Below are 24,659 nucleotides of genomic sequence, written 5' to 3' on the forward strand. Positions count from 1 at the left end.
TGCCCATCTGTGGAATCTCCCCTCCCTGATCACCCAGAGGGAGAGAGGGGCTAACAGGATTGGAAGTAGGGCAAGGCAAGTGAGGCGCTTGCCTTGGGCACACATTTAAGGGGGCATCAAAAATCCAGCTAAGTCAAGATTTTAAATAGTGCATTAAAATCCAAATTAATGCAAAAACCCCATGAACAAAATATCAATATTTAAATAGAGGACAAGTTCTACTGATTTTTCCTTTTTTTGCCACAGGCTCTAATATCGTTTGGCATGACATTTGGAGTTAATATCCAGAAATAAAGCAGAATGTGTGTGTATGTGAGAGAGAGAGAAGAAAGAGGGAGGGAGGGAGAGAGAGATGAATCATAAAGTCAGAAGAAACCTTAATGCCCCAAATTTAGTTCAGTCAAGTTTATAGGTGAGGAAACTGAGAAGCTAAAGTTTCACCTTAAGCCAATCACAGATATTTATTTTTTAAACTTTTTATTTTGTATTGGGGTATAGCTGATTAAGAATGCTGTAACAGTTTCAGGTGAACAGCCTGGGGACTCAGCCATACATATACATGTATCCATTCTCCCCCAAACTTCCCTCCCATTTAGGCTGCCACATAACATTGAGCAGAGTTCCCTGTTCTGTACAGTAGGTCCTTGTTGGCTATCCATTGTAAATCTATCAGTGTTTACATGTCCATCCCAAACCCTCTAATTATCCCTCCCTCGCATCATTCCCCCTGGCAACTGTAAGTTCCTTCTCTAAGTCTGTGAGTCTCTTTCTGTTTTGTAAGTTCATTTGTATCACTTCTTTTTAGATTCCACATAGAAAGGATGTTATACAATATTTCTCCTTCTCTGACTTACTTCACTCAATGTAACAGTCTCTAGGTCCATCCATATTGCCGCAAATGGCATTATTTCATTCTTTTTAATGGCTGAGTAATATTCTGTTGGGTATGTGTACCACATCTTTTTTATCCATTCCACTGTTAGTGGACATTTACGTTGCTTCTGTATCTTGGCTATTGTAAACAATGCTGCAATGAACATCGGGCTGCATGTACCTTTTGGATCATGTTTTTCTCCCTATGAGTGGGATTGCAGGGTCATATGGTAGCTCTATTTTTAGTTTTTTAAGGAAACTCCGTACTGTTCTCCATAGTGGCTGTACCAGTTTACATTCCCACCAACAGGGTAGGAGGGTTCCCTTCTCTCCACACCTCTCCAGCATTTATTGTTTGAATCAAAGATATCTTTTAAGAAATTATTTTTAATTGCAATGTGTGGTTGGTTTACAATGTTGTATTAGTTTCAGGTGTATAGCAAAGTGAATCAGTTATACATACTCTTATTTTTTTTAGATTCTTTTCCCATATAACAGATACCTTTAAAAACACCAAAGCTTGGGACTCTTAACCACCAGTACTGTGAATACTTACATACTTATACTTACACAGTAATGGCTTCCAAAGCAGAGGAAACTTGGCTCCCCCCAAAGAAGGCAAGCTCAATAAATTGGTCAAATCAGGGCATTTTAATGGGCTATAGACATAGAAGTTTTAAAATAGCTAAAGGTCCAGAGCACATGCACAGTCTCTTTGTATCCTTTGCATGTAAGGATTCCAGGAAAATAAGTCACGGCTTGAAGACTCAGCCACTGCCTGATTTTGGATGGCAGTGCTTACAAGGGGTTGAGGGGTAGGAGGGGTCTTGGTTTCAGGCTCAACTGATATTCCCCCTGCCCTGGCTAGGAGACCCACCCGACTTTGGCCATTAGGGCAAATACTCTTGCCCCCATGTACCCCTGCCTTCTTCTTTGTCTCTGCTCAAAGGGGACTTTGCTGGCATGGCTTTTCCTCACATTGGCATGGTTTGACCTTCAGGATTGCATATATGCTTTGCTTCTGACTCAGCTCTATGAATGATTTTGGCCAACTCACTGGAGTTTAACAGTAAGGGTTGGGGCCAAAGTGTCAGAGTAAGCATCCTTTTGCTGAACTTTGTCCTCAGCGAGTAGAGGTTCCCTGGTGACCTTGCAGGAAGGAGTGGATGGTGGAGGAAAGGAAGGTTTGAGTGTTCCAGGGCCATGGCCCAGTTCTGGACCAGAGATACGGTCCTCAACCTACAAATAACCATCAACATCCCATTTTGACAAGACTTAGAATACAGTCCAGTTACGTGGTGATGATGAAAATTCCTGTTCCTCCTTGCTCTTTCCCATCCAAGTCTCCAGGGAAACACTCTATCCTGTGCACACATGAGGGTTCTGACAGCAAGAGTTTTGAAAAACTGATCAACTTGTCCTGGGTTGCTTGAGACTTTCCCACTTTTAGCATCAAATACGCCAGAGTCCCAGGTGACCCCTCAGTCCCGGGCAAACCAGCACAGTTGGTCAGCTTCAGTGACCTGCAGCCAGTGGTCACTGGGCTGCACGGTGATCTCAAGAGTCATCACAGAGCTAGAGCATTTGGCCTTTTTTTAAAGAACAGGATGGAACCCCAAATGAGTGGAGTCAAGGGGCAGCTGAACTTGCTTTTCAAGTTCGGGCATGGGAACTCTAGTAAAACCCGTCCTTCAGCCTCTGATAAGAATCAGCTGCCTTTGGCCAGGATCAGTGCTGAGTGCTACACTTCCAAAGCAGTGAGAGTTTATTACTACCCTCATGGAACTTGGGCTGCAGGCCAGAGGTGTCTTGTGAGGACTCTTGGGTAATCGGCAAGCACTGACGCCAGCAGTACATTTGATCCCTTGTCACCATCAGAATCAGGGCAGAGGAAATGAAGGTAGGAGCTGCAGGACCCAAATCTCCAGGGACAGGCTTTCCAGCAGGATACACCCTCCTGTACGGTCAACGTCAAAGCATCTGCACAGGCACCAGGCTCAGCCTGACCTTGGCCAAGCCTATCTCCAGGGGCAGGGCTGATGGAGCTGTGTGAGCCCCTCAGCACCTGAGTGGTGTGTAGCAGTCTCGCACTTGGATGTTTCAGAGGCAGCTGAGGGCAGGAAGGCAAGAGAAGGAAGGAAGGCAGGACCATCAGAGTTACTGTTTCCTCTTTGGTACGTCTGTGCCTGCACGCACTCTCTCTCCAGTCTGATCAAAAAGCATGGAGAACTCTTATGGTCGGAATCAGAAATGTGAAGTCCCAGATGAAACCAGCAATGAGAGCAGAGTAAGTGTCTGTGTAGCAAAAGAGGTGAGGGTGCCAAGCAGATCAGGATGATTTTCGGTGTTCAGGGTCTTCCCTGGGGCATGTTCTAGGCATCAATTAACTCAGGATATCTTAAAGGCATCACCTAACCTCCAGTGATAACTTCCATCACACTGGAATACACAAAGGCTGCGGAAGTTCCAAAGAGATCACATGCTGTGGGACAAGAGAGTGTGGTTATGAAATGAGTAGCAGGAAAGCATGGGTAAGAATTAGAAAGATTGGGAGGAGTAACAGATGAGGGGTGGACAAAGGCTCTGATCAGGGAGCTGGAAGAGGTTTAAAGAACCTGTGCTGAAGGAGATAATAGTCTTCTTTTTAAAAAAAATTTTCATTGGAGTAGAGTTGATTTTCAATGTTGTGTTGTTTCTGGTGTATCACAAAGTGTATCACTTATACATATACATATATTCACTCTTTTTAAGATTCTTTTTCCCTTTCCTGGTGGCTAAGATGGTAAAGCGTCTGCCTACAATGCGGGAGACCCGGGTTCAATCCCTGGGTCGGGAAGATCTCCTGGAGAAGGAAATGGCAACCCACTCCAGTATTCTTGCCTGGAAAAACCCATGGAGGAAGAGCCTGATAGGCTACAGTCCACAGGGTCGCAAAGAGTCGGACACGACTGAGTGACTTCACTTTCACTTTTCCCATGTAGGTCATTACAGAGTATTGAGTGGAGTTCCTTGTGCTATACAGTAAGTTCTTTTAGATATCTATTTTATATATAGTAGTATGTATATATCAATCCCAATCTCCCAGTTTATCTTCCACCCTTTTACGCCCTGCCCTAGTAACCAGAAGTTTGTTTTCGACACTTGTGATTCTATTTCTGTTTTGTAAATATGTTCATTTGTACCATTTTTCTAGATTCCACATATAAGTAATATCATATGATATTTGTCTTTGTCTTTGACTAACTTCACTCTGTATGACAATTTCTAGGTCCATCCGTGTTGCTGCAAATGGCACCATTTCATTCTTTTTAATGGCTATTATTCCACCTATGTACCATATCTTCTTAATCCATTCGTCTGTCAGTGGACATTTAGGTTGTTTCCATGTCTTGCTGTTGCTGCTAAGTTGCTTCAGTCGTGTCCGACTCCGTGCGACCCCATAGACGGCAGCCCACCAGGCTCCCCTGTCCCTGGGATTCTCCAGGCAAGAACACTGGAGTGGGTTGCCATTTCCTTCTCCAATGCATGAAAGTGAAAAGGGAAAGTGAAGTCGCTCAGTCGTGTCTGACTGAGACCCCATGGACTGAGCCCGCCAGGCTCCCCCGTCATGTCTTGGCTACGGCAAACAGTGCTACAATCACACTGGAGTGTATGTATCTTTTCAAATTATGGTTTTCTCTGGGTATATGCCCAGGAGTGGGATTCCTGGATCATACAGGAGGTCTATTTTTAGTTTTTTAAGGAATCTCTATACTGTTCTTCATAGTGGCTGTACCTATTTGCATTCCCAATGACAATGTAGAAGGGTTCCTTTTCCACACTCGCTTGAATTTATTGTTTGTAGACTTTTTGATGATAGTCATTCTGAGTGCTATGTGGTGATACCTCATTGTCCTTTTGTTTTGCATTTCTCTAATAATTAGTCTTGATGAACATCTTTTCATGTGCTTTTTGGCCATCCATGTTTCTTGTTTGGAGAAATGTCTATTTAGATGTTTTGCCCATTTTTTTAATGAATTTTTTAAAAAATATTTGACTACATCGGGTCTTAGTTGTGGCCCATGAAATCTTTGTTGTGGTACACGGACTGTCTAATTGGGGCACATGAGTTTAGTTGCCCCAAGGCATGTGGGATCTTAGTTCCCAGACCAGGAATCAAACCCAAGTCCCCTTCACTGCAAGGTGGATTCCTAACCATTGGACCATCAGGGAAGTCCCCCACCCATTGTCTTTCTTTCTTTTTTTTTTTATTGAGCTGCATGGGCTGTTTGTATATTTTGGAGATTAATCCCTTGTCGGTCACTTCATTTGCAAATATTTTCTCCCATTTTGTGGGCTGTCTTTTTGTTTTGTTTATGGCATCCTTTCTGTAAAATAAATGCCATTGATATTTTTTGATAGGGATTGCACTGAATCTGTATATTGTTTTGGGAAGTATTGTTATTCTCACCATATTGATTCTTTCCATCTAAGAGCATGGTATATCTCTTAGTTTGTATCATCTTTGATTTCTTTCATCAATATCTTATAGGTTTATTCCTAGGTATTTTATTCTTTTTGATGTGATGGAAAATGGGATTGTTTCCTTAATTTCTCTTTCTGATCTTTCATTGTTAGTGTATAGAAATGCAAGAGATTTCTGTGTATTGATTTTGTATTCTGCAACTTTACCATATTCATTGATGAGCTCTAGTAGTTTTCTGGTAGCATCTTTAGGATTTTATACACATAGTATCATGTCATCTGCAAACAGTGACAGTTTTACTTCTTTTCCAATTTAGATTCCTTTTATTTCTTTTTCTTCTTGGATTGCCATGACTAGAACTTCCAAAACTATGTTGAATAAAAGTAGTGAGAGTAGACATCCTTGTCTGTTGCTGATCTTAGAGGAAATGCTTTCAGGTTTTCACTGCTGAGAATGATGTTTGCTGTGGATTTGTTGTATACGCCCTTATTGTGTTGAACCTTATAGGTTCCCTCTATACCCACTTTCTGTAGAGTTTTTACCATAAATGGGTGTTGAATTTTGTCAAAAGCTTTTTCTGCATCTATTGAGACGATTGTATGGTTTTTATTCTTCAGTTTGTTAATGTGGTGTATCAAATTGATTGATTTATTATATTGAAGAATCAATGCATCCCTGGGATAAATTCCGCTGGATCATGATATATGATCCTTTTAATGTATTGTTGGATTCTGTTTGCTAGTCTTTTGTTAAGGATCTTCGTGTCTATGTTCATCAGTGATATATGCCTGTAGTTTTCTTTTTTTGTGATATCTTTGGTTTTGGTACCAGGATGATGGTGGCCTTGTAGAATGAACTTGGGAGCATTCTTGCCTCTGCAGTTTTTTGGAAGAGTTTCAGAAGGATAGGTATTAACTCTAAATGTTTGACAGAATCCCCCTGTGAAGCTCTCTGGTACTGGATTTTTGTTTGTTGGAAGTTTTGTAATCATAGATTCAATTTCAGTACTTGTGATTGGCCTGTTTTTATTTTCTATTTCCTCCTGGTTCAGTTTTGGAAGGTTGTACCTTTCTAAGAATTTGTGCATTTCTTCTAGGTTGTCCATTTTATTGGCATAAACTTGTTTGAAGCAGTCTCTTATGATCTTTTGTATCTGTGGTGTCAGTTGTAACTTCTTTTTCTTTTCTAATTTTATGGATTTGAGTCATCTCCCTTTTATTCTTGATGAGTCTGATAAAGATTTATCATTTTTGTTTGTCTTTTCAAAGAATCAGCTTTTAGTTTCTTTGATCTTTTCTATTGTTTTCTTCATCTCTTTCATTTACTTCTGCTCTGATCTTTATGATTTCTTTCCTTCTGCTAACTTTGGGTTTTGTTTGTCTTTCTATAGCTGCTTAGGTATAAAGCTAGATTGTATGAGATTTTTCTTGTTTCCCAATATAAGATTGTATTGCTATAAACTTCCCTCTTAGAACTGCTTTTGCTGTGTCCCATAGGTTTTGGATTGTCATGTTTTTGTTGTCATTTGTCTCTAGGTATTTTTTTTTTTAATTTCCTTTTTGTTATCTTCAGTGATCCATTGATTGTTTAGTAACATATTGTTTAGTCTCCATGAAAAGTGAAAGTGTCAGTCACTCAGTCATGTCCTACTCTTTGTGACCCCAGGGACTGTAGCCTGCCAGGCTCCTCTGTCCATGGGATTCTCCAGGCAGGAATACTGGAGTGGGTAGCCAGTCCCTTCTCCAGGGGATCTTCCTGACCCAGGGATTGAACCCAGGTCTTCTACACTGTAGGCCGATTCTTTAACATATGAGCCACCAGGGAAGCCTCCATGTTTTGTGTTGTGTTTTTTTTCCCCCGTAATTGATTTCTAATCTCATAGCATTGTGGTCAGAAAAGATGCTTGATATGATTTCAATTCTCTTTAACTTACTGAGGCTTGATTTGTGCCCCAAGATGTGATCCTGGAGAATGTTTCATATGCACTTGAGAAGCAAAGTGTATTCTGCTGCTTTCAGATGGAATGTTTTATCAATATCAATTAAGTCTATCTGGTCTAAGCTGTCAACTAAGGCTGTTTCCTTATTAATTTTCTGTCTGGATGATCTGTCCATTGGTGGAAGTAAGGTGTTAAAGTCCCCCACTATTATTGTGTTACTGTCCATTTCCCCTTTTAAGATTAGCATTTGGCTTAACCAAATGTCCTTTTGGTTCGCATTTGAGGTGCTCCTTTATTGGGTGCATATATATTTGTAATTGTTATATCTTCTTCTTGGATTGATCCACTGATTATGCAGTGTCATTCCTTGTCTCTTGTAATAGTCTTTGTTTTCAAGTCTATTTGTCTGATATGAGTATTGCTATTCCAGCTTTCTTTTGGTTTCCATTTGCATGGAATACCTTTTTCTATTTCCCCACTTTCAGTCTGTATGTGTCCCTAATCTGAAGTGGGTCCCTTATAGACAGCATATATATGGGGTCTTGTTTTTGTATTCATTCAGCCAATCTGAATGAATTGGAGAAGGAAATGGCAACCCACTCCAGTATTCTTGCCTGGAGAATCCCAGGGACAGCAGAGCCTGGTGGGCTGCCATCTATGGGGTCGCACAGAGTCGGACACGACTGAAGCGACTTAGCAGCAGCAGCAGCCAATCTGTGTTTTTTGGTAGGCAGATTTAATCAATTTACATTCAAGGTAATTATTGATATATATGTTCCTATTGACATTTTCTTCATTGCTTTGGGTTTGTTTTTGTAGGTCTTATTTCTTCCCTTCCTCTTTTTTTTTCTGTTCTCTTGTGGTTTGATGACCATCTTTACTGTTGTGTTTCAGTTGCTTTTCCTTTTTTGTGTGTGTATCTCTTGTAGTTTTTTGGTTTGCGTTTCCTATAAGGTTTTAGTATAGCAATAACCAGGCTTCCCTGGTGGCTCAGATCGTAAAGAATCTGCCTGCAATGTGGGAGACCCAGGTTCAATCCTTGGGTCGGGAAGATCCCCTGGAGAAGGAATGGCAACTCCAGTATTCTTGCCTGGAGAAGCCCATGGAGCCTGGCAGGCTATAGTTCATGGCGTTGAAAACAGTCAGACACAACTGAGCAACTAACACTTTCTACACACACAAAGGTTAAGTTGCTGGTCTCAATTTCAAATGCAGTTCCCATTTTCTGTGCTTGTACTCTTCTCCTCCCACGCCCCGCATCCCACCCCACCCCTCTAGGTCATCACAGAGCAATGAGATTAGCTCCCTGTGCTATACAGCAGCTTCCCACTAGCTGGCTATCTTACACATGGTAGTGTATAAATGTCAGTTACTCTCCCAGTTCAACCCACCTTCCCTTCCCCACCCTGTGTTCACAAGTCAATTCCCTATGACTGCATCTCTATTCCTGCCCTGCTAATAGGTTCATCTGTGTCATTTTTCTAGATTCGATATGTGTATGCATTAATATACCATATGTTTTTCATTATCTGACTTTACTCTGTGTGACAGACACTAGGTCCATTTGCATCACTACAGATGACCCACTTTTGTTTCTTTTTATGGCTGAGTAGTATTCCATTATATATATATATATGTACCACATCTTCTTTATCCATCCATCTGTCAACAGACATTTAGGTTGCTTCTGTGTCCTGGCTGTTGTCTGATCCTTTCAATGAATACAACTTTCTTTAAAATTAGTTCATAAAAATCAGAATATAAACCATGTAAATCAGAATGACCAGTGTGGATCAATGAGGTCTTTGCAGTATCTTTGTAGTACTGAAAAGGCTAGTTCTACATTAGGGACAGCCGATCTTTGCCCCACACCTAGAAGGCAGGCTTTATTATTACTTGCAACAAGAAAGGAGGGCAATGGGGATGTTTCCCAAAGCAGTGTCTCTCCAAGGAGCAAACTGGGGAGAAGTCTTAACTGTGGGCACATGCATATTTGTGAAGGGGCTTGGACAGTAGGCAGAGTCCAAGTTCTAGTTGATTGAAGGGGACAGGCCGGCCTTTGGTGCCAGGGAGGTGCTGATTGCTGTCTGAAGCATTTGTTGATGACATTTCTTCACTGCTCAGTTAATGCGTACCTTCCTTTTTGTTTTGGTTCCTATCATGTAATTCCCCAGCTTCTATTCCTTTTTCTTCCTGTCTTCCTGTGTTAAGGGGACTAAGTGCCCACATGCCCATCCCCATGCTGCACACAGACCTGCCTGTCCTTTCCCCACCACCCCCCGAAGCTGCTGCCAGTCCCCGCACTCGTCGAGGCTTGATTGCTCAGCTTTTTCTCGGTGTCCATGGGATTATATAGCCATCACCTTCTTCCTTTAAGTAGGTTTCTGTTCTTGCAATCAAAGGTGTATCTTGAGCCCCTCTCTCTTCCTTCCTCTGTTGTATGTACACCTGCCAGTGGTACCCTGAGGAGTTGCTCAGCCTCCTTGGCATCCTCCAGGACATGGAAGACTACCAGGCCTGCGTGCTTGGAAGCATCAGAGTATTTAGAAATTGGCAGATGGTTGGTTGAATTTTTTACCTTTTGGGGGAACATTTCAGTACCTTGTGGACAAGGCTCTTGGGCTCCATTTAAGCACCTTGTTAAGACCATTGGATGAATGTTGTTGTGCAAAACAAGAATCCACATGGATACTGCTGCTGAGGCCTGCCTAGGCGATAGGCTTAGCTGGATAGAAAGTGGTCAGGGATTTCTTTAACTTTATTTAAGAATGAAAAACACAAAATTGGGAAGGAAAGTGGACTTCATCTCCCTAAACGGAATGACAGTAGAACAGAAAAACCTTTTTCTATCTCCAGAAGGGAATTGTGGCAGGAGAATAGGAGCTTTACGGGGAATTACTGGTATTATCAAAGGCTTTTCAAAATAGACTTGAAATGAATAGCTGTGCGCTCGTTTTATTACTGCCTTGTGAGTTTACATTTTGTTTTTGTACAGTGTTTTTCTTCCCCTTATGAGACGGTTGCTAGGGCTTGTGAGCAAATAACCTTTATTGTGTTGAATTTGGTTCTGAACATAATTATCTCATAATTTGGGTTCAGAGTGCCATTTTTGACAGTTGTATTATGAGCTTTTAGAGGAAAATTGAGGCCACATGCGGTAAGCTGCTTCCTATTCAGTTGTCCTTCAAGTTATGGTGTCTCAGCTTTCCCTTCCCCCACTACTCCACACCAGTGCAGCCTCAGGACCAGATGCTGCTGGAGGCAAAACATATGATCCAGTGTGGGTACCGCCAAGCTCCAGCACCGTCTCCTCTGAAAAGATGCTGGTCCCCCGTCAGTGCCTTTTCCTGGATGACTCTCTGGACGTGCATCTCCAGGGATGCCCCTACCAGGAAAGTTGTGAGTCAACAGAAGTTTTGTAAATTGCATCAGTGCTCCTAGCAACCTCCCTGACCATTTCAGAGATGCTTCATCTTCATTTCTGACTTGTCTGTCTTGTGGGTAGTACTTTTTACCTAATCTGTCGTACAGTATTTCTATAAAGGAGGGTAATGCACTGTGAACAAACTCATAAATGTACCAGGAGAGCACACTGCTTACAGAAATCCTTAAATAACAAGCTTTTTTTTTTTTTCTGTTCCTTCCTATTGCCTAGCAGAAGTGTGGATTCACCTAGAAGCAGGTCTCGAGAAAAGAGTTTAAGGGCAGATGGTTTATTAGAGAAGTCATGCCAGGAAACACCAGTTATTGTTGCTGTTCATTTGCTCCGTTGGGTTCGATTCTTTGTGACTGCAGCATGCCAGGTTTCCCTGTCCTTCACTGTTTCCCAGAGTTTGCTCAGATTCATGTCCATTGAGTCGGTGATGCCATCCGACACCAGTAGGAGAGGGGGAATTGATACAGGCAAGGGAAGGAAGTCAATACAAGGTGAATCTTGGAGCTGGTTACTACTTAGGTAAGGTAGTGGGGCTTGATCCTTCCGGGGAATCTCTAGGAAACAGTGTAAAGACACACCTCAGATCTGTGCCATGTGAGGGTGAGGAACCTAGGGTTATTTATATTTGGGCTCCTTCAGTCACTGGTGGAGGGCTGCTTCTGGGGGAGACAGTGGATGATATTTAATCATTTCCTAGCACTCTACCTTCTTCCCAGGCAGGGCTGTCGAAATCCAAGACAGCTCTTGGATGGTAAAATGCTGGCAAATGGAAGCCAAGCCAAATGTAAGTGGCTGTGGGCAGGACACCAGCGCATCTGCTACATTCAGCTTCTCCGTCATGCCTGGGAGTTACTACACCCACTCTCCTTCATTGTTAAGTGTCTTCTAGCAGAATTCTCTGCAAATCAGAAAAAGGTTCCTAGAGACTTATTATTAGGAAAGTGAAGTTTTCCTTCAAAATATTTTCTTTATATAGAAACACTAGGAAATGGAACCAGTGGCCACAACCAAGGCTTAATATCAAGCCTTTTCAAAATGCTCCATCCATCACTTGCAGTAGATGGAAGATATAGAAGCAAGTATAGACAGCCTTTATAGTCCAGATTGTTTTTATTCCACCATCAGGGGATTTCCATGATTAACAAAGACTTGCTTCTTAGATGCTTTTCTTAAAAAATTTTTTTTTTAATAGGATATAGTTGCTTTACAATGTTGTATTAGTTTCTGCTGTACAGCAAAGTGAATCAGCTGTATATATATCCACTCTTTTTGGATTTCCTTCTCATTAAGGTCACCACAGAGCATTGAGTCCCCTATGCTATATTCAGTTGTTGTTTAGTTGCTAAGTTATGTCCAACTCTTTTGCAACCCCATGGACTGTAGCCCACCAGGCTCCTCTGTCCATGGGATTTCCCAGGTAAGAATACTGGAGTGGGTTGCCATTTCATTCTCCAGGGGGTCTTCTTGACCCAGGGATTGAACCTGTGTCTCCTGCCTTGGCAGGCAGATCGTTTACTGCTGAGCCACCAGGGAAGCTGTGTTATACAGTAGGTTCTCATTAATTATCTGTGTTATACAAAGTAATGTATATATGTCAGTCCCAGTCTCCCAGTTCATCCCACCCCCTGCCCCTCCTTGGTATCCATATGTTTGTTTTCTATGTATCTTAGACACTTTTTGAAAGTGTGTGCATATCTCTGGGTACCTCATGAACCATGGTGTGGCAGGCAGACCATCTATAACTTGCCCAAGTAGGCAGGGGTCCAACAGAGGTATGGGATGCTGTCCTTTTGTCCTGGTTGTTCATTGGAAGGACTGATGTTGAAGCTGAAACTCCAATACTTTGGCCACCTCATGCGAAGAGTTGACTCATTGGAAAAGACCCTAATGCTGGGAAGGATTGGGGGCAGGAGGAGAAGCGGACGACAGAGGATGAGATGGTTGGATGGCATCACCGACTTGATGGACATGGGTTTGGGTAAACTCCGGGAGTTGGTGATGGACAGGGAGGCCTGGCATGCTGCGATTCATAGGGTCACAAAGAGTCAGACACGACTGAGCAACTGAACTGAACCAGCTCCAAACACTGACAACTGAAAAGAGTGATTAAACCCAGGCATCCTAGTTTTTGTATCTTGGAGGCCCTAGGTCCTTATGTTCCCGGTGAGTCCTGCTTTGTCTTTATCCCTAATGGCTCTCTGGCAGCTGAACAAATCATGCCTTGAGTGGTTTCCTACTATTTTGAGGGTTGAAGAGTCTAAGTTCCTAACATAGCATCAGATGGGGATCTTGGTGCTGAGAATTAAGCTCACGGAGTCTCTATTGCACGAGATACTACAAAAAATGTGGAGCTGAACTTCCCTCAAGAGGCACACTGATGGACTGGCATCTTGGCAAAATGGACTCCAGGTCAGTTCTGCATCAGATCTGCCTAAGTGGCAGCCTGTATCAGATCCAGGGACCATTTCTACTCTGACTCTTCATTCTAGTCCCTGATGTGTAATTTGTGAGGTTTCAGAGCTAGAAAAAAACTTCAAAGATCATCCAGCCAACCTGTCTATTTTGCTGATAAGAACCCTGCATTCCAGCGTGGTTGAGTCACTAAACCCAGAGTCAAACAGGGAGTCAAGAGCTGGGCTGAAGGGAGAGAAAGCTGGTCTCTTCTCACTTCCCATGCAGTTAATAAAGCGGCAGAATTTCTCAGTGGATTCAGGAGAAGTAAACGTTTGGTGCCACATTTATTTCTGGTATACCTGCTCATGACAGTGCAAGGCTGTCTGGGAATCTGAAGAATGAGACTCTCACACTGTCTGCTTGAGCTCTTGGCTTCCCAGCTCTCTTCCCCTACTTCTACTCCCAATTCATTCTCCATCCTTTTGTTTGTTTTTGGTGCCAAAACCCAGGAACTATTTTCTCTTTTAACTCTTGTCCATCATTCCAACTCCCTAACCTAATTCCCTTCCTCCACCATTTCTGTTCCCACTCTTCCAGGTTCTTTCTCTTCTCTACTACTATATTTCTCTTCCTCATATTTATCTATCACTTCTCTTAGCTGCCCTTTCCTAGGCTCCCTGGCTCTCCCCCTCTGCCATCTTGGATCCTGGAAGCATACTTGGTTATGGTGGTAGGCAGCTTCTGTGATAGCTAATGATCCCCAGCTGGTCTCCCTGCCCTCATGGAATCTCTTTCCTCTCGGTACAGGATAGACCTTGTATTAAATAACTCAATTCTAATGAATAAAATATGACCAAAATGATGGGACATCACTTGTAAGCTTAGGTTTAAAGAGGCTGTGGCTTCCATCTTTGACTATGAGGAAGCCGGCTGCCATGTTGTAAACTGTCCTACTGAGAGGCCCACGGAACAAGGAACTGAAATCTCCAGCGAGGATCTCAGGTCGGCTTACCGTCACATGAATGATCCTCCTCTTGTGGAGCCTGGAGACAACTGCAGCCCCTCTGATACCTTGATGGTAGCCTGTGAGAGACCTCCAAGTCTGAGGCCCCCAGCTGAGATGCTCTTGGATTCCTGACCCACAGAAACCGTAACACAATAAATTAAAAAAAAAATTTTAAGTACTGTTTGATTTACAATACTGAAATCTCTGCACCCCTTTGAACTGTACCCTTCCAGGCTCCTCTGTCCATGGGATTCTCCAGGCAAGAAAACTGGAGTGGGTTGCCATGCTCTCCTCCAGGGGATCTTCCCGGTCCAGGGATTGAACCCATATCTGTTACATCTCCTGCACTGGCAGGTGAGTTCTTTACCACTAGCACCACTTGGGAAGCCCCTTTGGGTTATTACAAAATATTGAATAGAGTTCCCTGTGATACACAGTAGGTCCTTGTTGATTAATAATAGTGAAGTGTTTGTTTTCATCTGCTAAGTTTGGGGGGCAATTGGTTATGCTGCAAAACTAACAATGCACAGTTGTCCTTTACAGACCTCCCCTCAGAAATGTCTGTGCTCTCTGACTTTCAGCAAATTGCTGTGCCGGTTGGGCCTCAGTCTCCCCATCTGTGAGCTTGGGGCTTAGAGTCTAGTGTCCCAAGTCTCCTGTCCATGAGGCTGTGTAGCCTGTGAGGTTGCAACAAGCCCTGTCTATTCTACTGTTCAGCAGAGGAAGCCTGGTTAAACCTGCACATCTTTGTACGTTAAGCTCCACATCTTTATATTTGCCTCAGATTTTTCATCCTATTATCTGAGGTCTGTTTCTAATTTCTGACAGAATCGCAGTGGCCCATTGTGTGCCTCGATCTGCCTGACACACCAGTTGAATTTTGGAGTCACGGCTATTGTCTTTTTCGCCGCTAATCTGTTGTTTTGCTAAATCCCAATAGAACCTGTGAACAGAGAGAGTTGCCCTGGTGCCTGATCCAGGCACTGTGTGGCCCCCAAACAGGGTTGGATGATAGACAGACAGACAGCCTGTCTGCCACCCAAGGCATCTTTTCTTGCTTAAAGACTTGCTCCCCAGATTGCAGACTCCCTTCTAACGCTAGCAAAGACTGGAACATATTAAATAAGAGGAGAGCTGAAATTGGATGGAATGTCTCAGCCACTTAGATTCAGACCTCTCTTTCTGCGGAGCACGTGAGAAGGGGCTGGATGGGTGAATAACGTAGAAGAAGATGTCTTCCATACCTGTCTCATACCATTCAAGCCTTCAGCAGTGTTAACATAGTTTTTCTTAAACGGCCTATAACCCAGGATCCATCACTTATATATAGTGTCCATGGCAACCAGGCAATGGTATGGGATCCCTTCTCACTGGGGAATTCCTTTTATGGCTCATTTCCGAAACCAGCATAGCCAGTACACGAGTCTGCAGTTTCCCAGTTGCTTAGCAACCAGCACCTATGCTCTAGTCACTGGGAACAGCAGACAGTTAAAAAACTGTTTGTCATCAGAATCATATGTTACATTCTCTCTACTTTGTCTCTTTAGAATCAAATAATTAGTGTGTGATAAGGATGCGGGAAAGGGCACCCACTCCCTGCAGTTAATGCCTCCACTGCTCCTGGCGGGCTGCTGCAGGCAGAGGGAGGGAGGAAAATGTTAGCACGCTTTCGGCTGGTAATTAAGCAGCACGAGCCATCTGCACATTGAAAGCTCTACATTTTTCACATCTCGTGGGGGCATCGAGTAAGTCCAGGGCCAGCAATCTGTGTACTGCGTTCCCTCCCCCAAAGCAGAAAAGCCAGGCCCCACTCACAGGTGTTCACTGGACCACCACTCCTTGGCTGACATACCTGGAAGGGGTGAGTTGGTTTGTTGGGTTTTTGGTGGAAAGGCAAGGCGGCCATGTGGCCCCCTTGAGTGACAGCCTTGGTTTTCAACCAAGGGTGATTTTGCCCCCTCTCTCTTTCAGGTGACATTTGGCAAGGTCTGCAGACATTTTTGGTTGTCATAACTGGTGGGGGAGGGGGATGTTATTGCTAACTAGCGGGTAGAGACCAGGGAGGTTGCTAACCATTCTATGATGTCTAGGCAAAGGACAGCCCCCAACAACAAAGTAGCCCACCCACAATGCCAGTGTGCCGAGGTTGAGAAACCTCAATGTTTAGAGAAATCAGAAGATCTATCCGCCTTGTTAAAAACCAACATGATAGCCGACTAGACAAGACAACTTGTCAAAATGTTGACAAGATAAGGATGGGACTGATGAACATCCATTCAATAGACAATTCCAGGGACTTCTCTGGTGGTTCAGTGGTTAAGACTTCACCTTCCACTGCAGGGGGCGAGGGTTCGATCCCTGGTCAAGGAGCTAAGACCCCACATGCCTCATGGCCACAAAACCAAAACATAAAGCAGAAGCAATATTAATAACAAATTCCATAAAGACTTTTGAAAAATAGACAATTCCAACTGGAATTTCTGTATGCACCGAACTCCTCTGCCCCTACCAGCACTCACATGGCAAGTGTAGAGCAAAGTCCCCCTGGAGTTTGTGGCAATGGAGGAACCTCTGAGGTTGCCTCCCTGTAGGAGAGAGAGAGAGAAGGGACGAAGCTTTGGCATTCGACAGATTGAGTTTCACATAATAAGTCCGTTGACTATGCACTGGGGGCTCTTAGTAAAAGACCTATGAAGACTGTCTTCTCAACTCCAAAATGGGTTTTGTGAGAACTACATGTCAGAACACATGAAATGCCTAACCCCTATCCAGCTCTTTTATTCCCTTTGTGTCTCAGCCCCAGGACCCCAATTGTTCTCTCTTGTACTTTGAACTTTTGAGGAATATGAACAAATGTGCTGATCTTATAATGGCCAAGGTCATTTTATTTAGCAATGAGTCAAGGACAAAAGCATCATTTGGAGGATTGTTGGCTGGCTGTGTGTGTGTGCACACACGTGCATGCTCAGTCATGTCCAAGTCTGTGACCCCATGGGCTGTAGCCCGCCAGGCTCCTCTGTCCATGGGGATTTTCCAGGCAAGATACAGGAGTGGGTTGCCATTTTGTTCTCCAAGGGATTGTCCCAACTCAACCCAGTATCAAACCTGTGTCTCTTGCTTTGGCAGGCAGATTCTTTACCACTGCACCACCTGGGAAGTCCAATGTTACCATTAAGAGTGTTCCATTGCCTCCATTTTACTGGTTCTGTGACCCGGAAGAGTTATTTAACCTATCTGAGCAATTTCTTGTCTATGAAATGGGGATAATTATTACCTCTTGTGTTATTGTAAAGATTAAAGATCATGTATAAAGTGCCTAGCCTGGTATCCAATAAAAGGTAGGCACTTGATAATATGACAATATACATACCATGCAGGCACATTACCTTATTTTTTTAAGTAAGATTGGCATGTGTAATTCTAACCCAAGATCTTTTCCACTGATGCTGAGAATAAAGCTAATGCTGTCTGTTAGGAAGACACAACTGGCCTCTTTATTTCATCTATGACAATCAGATTTCACTCAGTCATATATGGTAGTTCCAGTGGGCACAATATTATGTGAGCAGTTTGGAGGTTATTTCTATTTTCAGCCTGTGCTACCTCTTTGTAGGGGGTAATGAATGCCATACGTTTAGTAACCATTTTTTTACTTGCTTGAAATCTTGAGACTGTCTCAGAACACTTCCTAGTTCTAACAAGTGTATTTTGGCCTGTGTTCCTATTACCTGCACCTTTAGTAATTTTCTAGACTGTAGCACATCCCCTGTCACCCTCCACCCTGGCCTGGAACAGAAGCCTGTCCAGTCCCTGGGCCACTTGAAATGCCTCGTCACATTTCTTGAAATGTCTCGTCACATTTCTTGAAATGCATCCACCCAAGCTACACATTCCTTACAAAGGTAATGTTTTCTGTGTTTTTGTTCCTTATTCTTCCTAATAATTTCACAAAACACGTAGGCCTCTGTGGGCCCAGAGTCTGCATACTCTTGCAATGAATCCCAAGTCCTTTTTCTGGGTCACAACAGCTGGTTCATAATGGCAGTGTCATCTTTTATAGTTTGTACTCTCCCTCCCTGTCATGCCCTTATTCTCAGCAAAGTTTGTCTGCTAAGGTTTTGCCCACTCAACCAGCCTCATTTAATCTCACCCCTGTTGGCTTCTTGTTCAACACCCAACAGAGACAGTCTCAAGTCTCTAAACACTTTTAGAAATTCCACTGCTGCTTCTAGATGGTTGAGTGATCCCACCTAATCTTGCCCAATCGACTCAAGGATTACAGCTCTCACATGTCACTGCTAAGATTTTTCTCTTCCATGGGGGGGATAATCAGATGATAAATTTAGAGGTTGCTTGCTCATCTTTTCTGAGCAGAATGATAGAATCTCCCCTGGAAGCTGCAACAACCAGGAAAGGCAGAATGATATTTCTCAGATATGCATGAGCCCAGCTCCCCAGAATACAGCAAACAGGAGCCTCATTTCTGAACAAGTGACAGAAGCCAGATCCACAGTCACCCCATGGCTGTGAGTGGGGAAAGCTTGAGGTTTCCCAGGAGGACCAGAAGCACTCAAAATATGTGGCGATCAGAGCAGTGGCTAAGAAAGAGTCCAGGCAGGTTGGGGGCATCAGGGAGCTGAGTGCTGGCACCATGTTTGGGATCCAGGATGACAGGAGACTTAAAACAGGGTACTATCAGAGCTCTGAAACAAGGCAAGGTTTTATCAGGGGATGAATCTGAGCTCCAGGAATGAATAGTACAACTGATCCCAGCTGAAGACAGAGGCTTAAAACAATAAAGCACAAGGGTTAACAGAGAGGGAGGGAAGGGGTTGATGGCTTCTTCGGGGGCAAAGAATCTTCTCTGTATTCCTGTAGCACTAGTACAGGCTCCTAGAAGATCAGTTGATCAGTTAGCAGGTAATGTTGACTATGTACTCTGTGGGCATCATTCTTTGCATAAAGTTTCGGCAGAATGCTAACCTCATGAGGTGCCCAAGAAAAACATTCTACAATCACTAAGTTTTGGATTTTTGCAAACTGCAAGTGCCTCTTGGAAATCTACAGTGTATATAAGCATTTTAGAAGCTCAAACTTCTCTGTTATAGAAATCTATGTGTTTTATTCAATGTTTCTCCAACAGTTGACAACAGGATTCTTTTGTTACATGAAAATGATGAGCATCCTGTGGACACACTGTGAGAGAACATTGTTCTAGAGAATTCCTAACCTGGTGTTCCCAGGCCCTTCACAACCCAGGCCCACCCTTGTTTCCCAGCTTTACCTTCCTTTATTTTCCTACATTCCAACCACATTGAACTCTTCCCTTGTATCCGCCTGTTTCACATTTCCTTCTTTACCGTTACAGCAAGTGATTCATCATCTACCCCCAAAAAAGGAAAAAATGCTGAGCCTTTCTCACTTTAGCACACCCCCTGCACCATTTCTAGTTATCCTTTAAGGATCAACTCAAAAGAGACACTCTGCCCCAGCCTCCCTGTTTCTATAAATGATCCATTTTCTCCTCTGATCCTTTGTGTCACCGTATCTGTTACTTTTAGAGCACTCAGTACTTTTTGATTTGTATGGCCATTTATGCCTTTCTTACTAGAAGACAATCCATGACAGGTTCATTTTTATTTTCCTAGCCAAGAATACAGCTCACCTGAAGGATTGTTCAAGGGAACAGGAAGTAAAAACTATGAACAACAACAACAAATGATGTCCAAGGCAGAAGTCAGTTTCTCAATGCTCAGGCTAGAGATGGCAGCTCCTCTGGCTCACCTGTTGTCAATTCATACTCACCTTTGTGAACAGACTCATCTATCATCATGTGATGCCCCTGGGGCCCAGACTGCCCCCCCTCCCCAACCACCACCACCAGAATGCTTTTCAACACAGTGCTCTGGAGAGTCATAATCAACAGGTCAGGGTTGGCATGACAGAGGAAATCTAATTGTCATCACTGATTTGGGCTTTTCCATGAAGTGAAAGAGGAGAATTTAGCAGGCTGAACATTGGAGGTGTTAATAATTTGGATCAAGGACTGTCCATAACAGAAAAGAGCAATTAGCGAAACTATTCATTATACTTTCATGTTCATGTCTAGTCTCAAGGCTAATTATTTGTATAATTAACATGTTACCAAATGCAAACAATTGATGAGCCTGATCTCTTAGAATGGAACACGAGTCTTGTGAAATGTAAATAGCTGTGAATTACTAACAGTTTCCTTCACATAGCCTAATAGGGCAACGCCTGTAAAATTAAACCATTTTAGTCTAATCCCATGTATGCTAAAAGACTGACAAAGTAAAACAAGACGATGTATGCTTAAAGGCATTGAAAAAGCACAGGTTTTTAAATTCTCACTCTACTACTTTCTAGCTGTAACCTTGGGCAAGTTACTTAATCTCCGTTTACTCATGTTATTTATAAATCTCAGTTTCCGCACTTATGAAATGGGTGTAACAGTGGCCCCTAGTTCATAGGATTGTTGAGAATTAAATGAGGGTTGACTCATTTGTAAAGAGTGCACAATAAATGTGAGCCATTGTTTTCATTATTATACTTCGTGTTGTTTGGATTTTATACAGAAAGAAATATTAGAGGGATACATGTATATGTGTAGCTGAGTCCCTTCACTGTTCACTTGAAACTATCACAACACTGTTAATTGGCTATACTGCAATACAAAATAAAAAATTCAAAACAAAAAAAAATTAGAGGGAAAGGGAATGTATACAGATGTCCCTGCTACAACACCATCTATGTGTTCCTGTTAAGTTCCTATGGTCTACAGCATAGCCCATTGAAAAGAACTGGACTGCCTGGGGAAAAAAAAATAAGGTTGGGAAGACCACTCAAAAAAACTGATACAATTTCGTAACCCAAGCACTAACAAAAACAATGTCAGTACTAACAAAATATTAGCCCCACTAAACCTTAGCTTGAACATTGCACACTGCATTCCTTGAACTCAGGGACTGCTGGTGCTTCTTTTGAGATAAAAGTCCTGGAGAACATTCATTTCTAAGAGGGATCAGTTTAATCAAAATTAAACATGTGATTTAAGGAGTAGTGTTCTAGTTTAAAGGGAAATGTCTTCACAGATTCATCATTAGTACCCTGAACTTCTCTAGAAAGCACAACATGATGATAACAGGGATTCTTAAAGTCACTGAATCAGTTACCTTCTGCAGCTAAAAAAAATGCAGCTTTTCTTTAAGACTTCCATAGAGTGCTAAGGTTTTATTTTAAAGAGGTAGTTACTATAAGAAAGAGTGCCTCTGTGTCTCTGGTTGCTTCAAAATATTAACATGCTAAGAAAAATAATTGCACAGGAAACATGACTTCCATGTTTTATCAATTCCCTATTTACCTATGGCAGGTAAGGTAATTCACATGTAAAACACATGTTGTAGCAATATAGTTTGCATTGCCTATCTCCTACCAGTTGCTGTGATAGGAGCTAAATATAATCATATGATTTAATCTGCACATTAATCTAAGGTGGTGGGTATCCTTATCTCTGATAAGGCTCAGGGACATTAACTTGCCTGAGATCACAAATTCTTAAGTAGCAAAGCCAGAACTTCTCTTTGGAATCGAACTGATTCCCAAACTCACATTCTTTATGACATTCCACCCTTAAGAGTGGATGGAACAGGAAAGCAGACAGATACCTCTGGCTGTGGTGATGAGTAAAAGCCTGATTCCTAACCACAAGTCACTAACATTTAATCTCATTTAATTCTCACAACACCCCTCCTACTTAGTTATTCTTATCACCACTTTATAGATAAGAAAACTGAAACTCAGAGGAGTTACAACTGGCTGGTAGCCAAGCCAGGATTCAAAATTAGTCCTGCCCAGTTCCTAAACTGAGTTGTTTCTCCCTATGTCCTATATATGTCTTTATGTTTAAAGACAGCATTCGTAAATATCTTAGTGTGTCTGCCTGCTAGTTTTTTAAAAAGCTGAGTTATACATCCCCATTCTCCCAGTCTCTCAGTCAGCGAATTTCACTGTGCATGCATGTGCACACACATACAACTGGAAATTCTCACAGGTGCAATTTATCAAGCATGTTTCATAGCACAACCATAAAATACTAGCCTCTTTCAGTGTTTACTTTTCTTTTTGTGGTATTTAAATTTGCCTTTTAAACAGCCTAGAAGAGAACCTATAACTAGAAAACTGTTACCTACTTAGGATTCAAGAAAAGCAATTTGTTAAGCAGAACATCATTTATTGATTCTGTTAATGTATTTTTATTTTGTAATTCTTAAAAATAAAAACTACTATTGCCTTCTTGGTTAAAGGAGTGACAATGTATTTGATCAACAAATTAACAAATATAAGATTTCTTTGCCATAATAATGCTGTTCTTCATATGGAAATGTGATATCAATCTATTGATTGGAAAGCTAAGTGAAATTAGGAAAACTATGCATCAATGAAATGAGAAGTTCGAAGAAAATGGAAACCATCAAACCCCAAATATATACTAAAGCTGAAAAATACAATGACTGAACTGAAGAATTCAACAGAGTTTCAAAAGCAGACTCAATTCTGCAGAAGAATCAGTGACCTAGAAGACAGGACACTTGAAAGGTGAAGGAATGAAAGAGAGTGAAAAAAGCCTATAGAACCTGTGGGATATAATCAGTGGAAGCAGTATTTGCATTATGAGAATTCCAGAAAGAGAAGAGAAAAATGAACAAAGTACATTTAAGGCAATAATGGCTGGACTTCCAGTGGTTGAGAATCCACCTGCCAATGCAGAGGATCCCTGATCTGGGAATGCTGCAGAGCAACCAAGCCCATGTGCCACAACTACTGAGCTTGTGTTCTCGAGTGTGTGAGCCACTATTAAAGCCTGCATGCTGCAGGTACTGAAGTCCTCACACCTAGAGCCTGTGCTCCACAACAAGAGGAGCCACCACAATGAGAAGCCTGCATGACACAAAGAGTAGTCCCCACTCACTGAAACTAGAGAAAGCCCACACAGCAACAAAGACCCAGCACAGCCAAAAATATATTTTTTTTAATTTTTAAAAGTTTTAATAATGGCTGAAAACTTCACAAACCTGGGGAAAGAAATGGACATCTAGATCCATGAGGCCCAAAGGACCTCAAATAAGTTGACCTTAAATAGGGTTACACCAGGACACATCATCATTAAATTGTCAAAAGTCAAAGAATTTTGAAAGCAGAAAAAGAAAAGAGAAGGTATCTCACAAGTTTATCAGTAGATTTCTCAACAGGAACTCTTTAGGTCGGAAGAGAATGGAATGATGAATTCAAAATATTCTGAATGTCTTTTGATAGCAGTATGCTTTGATTTATCTTATTATTTTGTGTAACTTCTACAGGTTTCTCCCTTGTGGCTATCATGAGGCTTTTATAAAATAAGTTTAAATACCCTATTTTAAAGTGATAACTTCAATAGTATTCTCAGACTTTACACTTTTCATTCTCCACCCTCCCCCCCCATCTTTTAGATTATGTTGTTGGTTTATGTACAATTTATAGTGACAGGAAAAAAGAAACACCTCTCAACCAAGAATTCTATACCAGGCAAAGTTGTCCTTGAGAAATGAAGGAGAAATAAAGCCTTTCCCAAACAAACAAAAGGTGAAGGAGTTCATCATTAGACCATCCTTACCAGAAATGCTAAAAGGAGTTCTTTGAGTGGAAGTAAAAGAATGCCACTTAACATCATAAAAACAAAAGAAGGTAATGTAAAACTCACTGTTATTAGTAAACATATAGTCAAAGTTACATTCTGTAATATGATAATGGTAGTGTGTAATTCACTTACAACTCTAGTTTAAAAGTTAAAAAATGCTGCCGCTTCCTCTGACTGCACCAGTCCCAGTGGGTTGGTGCCCTGCCTGATGCCACTCCACCCCCACCCACCTGGGCAGGTGAGTGCACTCTGGGGCAGCCTCAGCAGCAGATGCTGGTGGGAGGCCCCCACATAGAGGTGGGGCTGAAACCACAGCTGAGCCTCAGAGGCTGTGCAGAAAGAGCTGAGAGATCTCCTTGCAGCTGTAGGAACCATAGATTTACACCCCTGCTCTTGGCTTTGTAAAGTCAGCACCTGGGGAACATCCAAATGGGGGATGGGTCTGGCTTTAGCAGATGTGGGCTTTGTAAGCAAGTACACATAGGGATTGGACCAGGCCAGAATCTGAGCTTCCTCTATAACTCCCATAGCGGGCCAGGTGCACAATTACAGCAGTCCAGGGACCTGACTTCGGTGAATCCGCACAAGTGGCCTGGTGAAAACAATGCCTGAGAGACATCAGGGCCAACTGCCAGCATACTCATGGTTAAGGTGGGGCTGAGAGCAGTCCCAATGACAATGTAATTTGTGAGCGCAATGGGAGAAAAGTGACATAGCAGAATACACTCACAGGTGAACAGCTCCAGAGGAGGAAAACTCAGTGACTTCTCTCTCAGTGAGAGTGCTCCAACCCTGCCTACCTCACACTGCAATCAGCCACACAGCTCAGAAACAGATCTGGGGCCCTCTATT

The 24,659-nt window shown here is 42.4% G+C and overlaps 2 long non-coding RNA genes across 2 annotated transcripts in view; one reads left to right on the top strand and one right to left on the bottom strand.

Moving 5' to 3' along the window:
• The window catches only part of LOC145541102 (uncharacterized), a 103,465-nt gene extending 83,250 nt beyond the window's left edge, over positions 1 to 20,215 (top strand). Inside the window, exons 3-4 of the long non-coding RNA XR_014078774.1 lie at positions 14,347 to 14,467; positions 19,762 to 20,215. This is a non-coding gene — a long non-coding RNA (uncharacterized LOC145541102). The remainder of the gene's footprint in view (positions 1 to 14,346; positions 14,468 to 19,761) is intronic.
• On the bottom strand, positions 1,508 to 19,980 carry LOC145541104 (uncharacterized). The gene is made up of 3 exons (XR_014078776.1): positions 19,919 to 19,980; positions 14,120 to 14,241; positions 1,508 to 3,355 (listed from the first exon to the last, which is right to left on the bottom strand). It is a non-coding gene; the product is annotated as an uncharacterized LOC145541104 (long non-coding RNA).
• Positions 20,216 to 24,659: the final 4,444 nt, after the last annotated feature.

Source organism: Giraffa tippelskirchi, chromosome 3 (assembly GCF_054371585.1).
Source record: "Giraffa tippelskirchi isolate mGirTip1 chromosome 3, T2T-mGirTip1v1.2.pri, whole genome shotgun sequence".
Classification (NCBI taxonomy): Eukaryota; Metazoa; Chordata; class Mammalia; order Artiodactyla; family Giraffidae; genus Giraffa; species Giraffa tippelskirchi.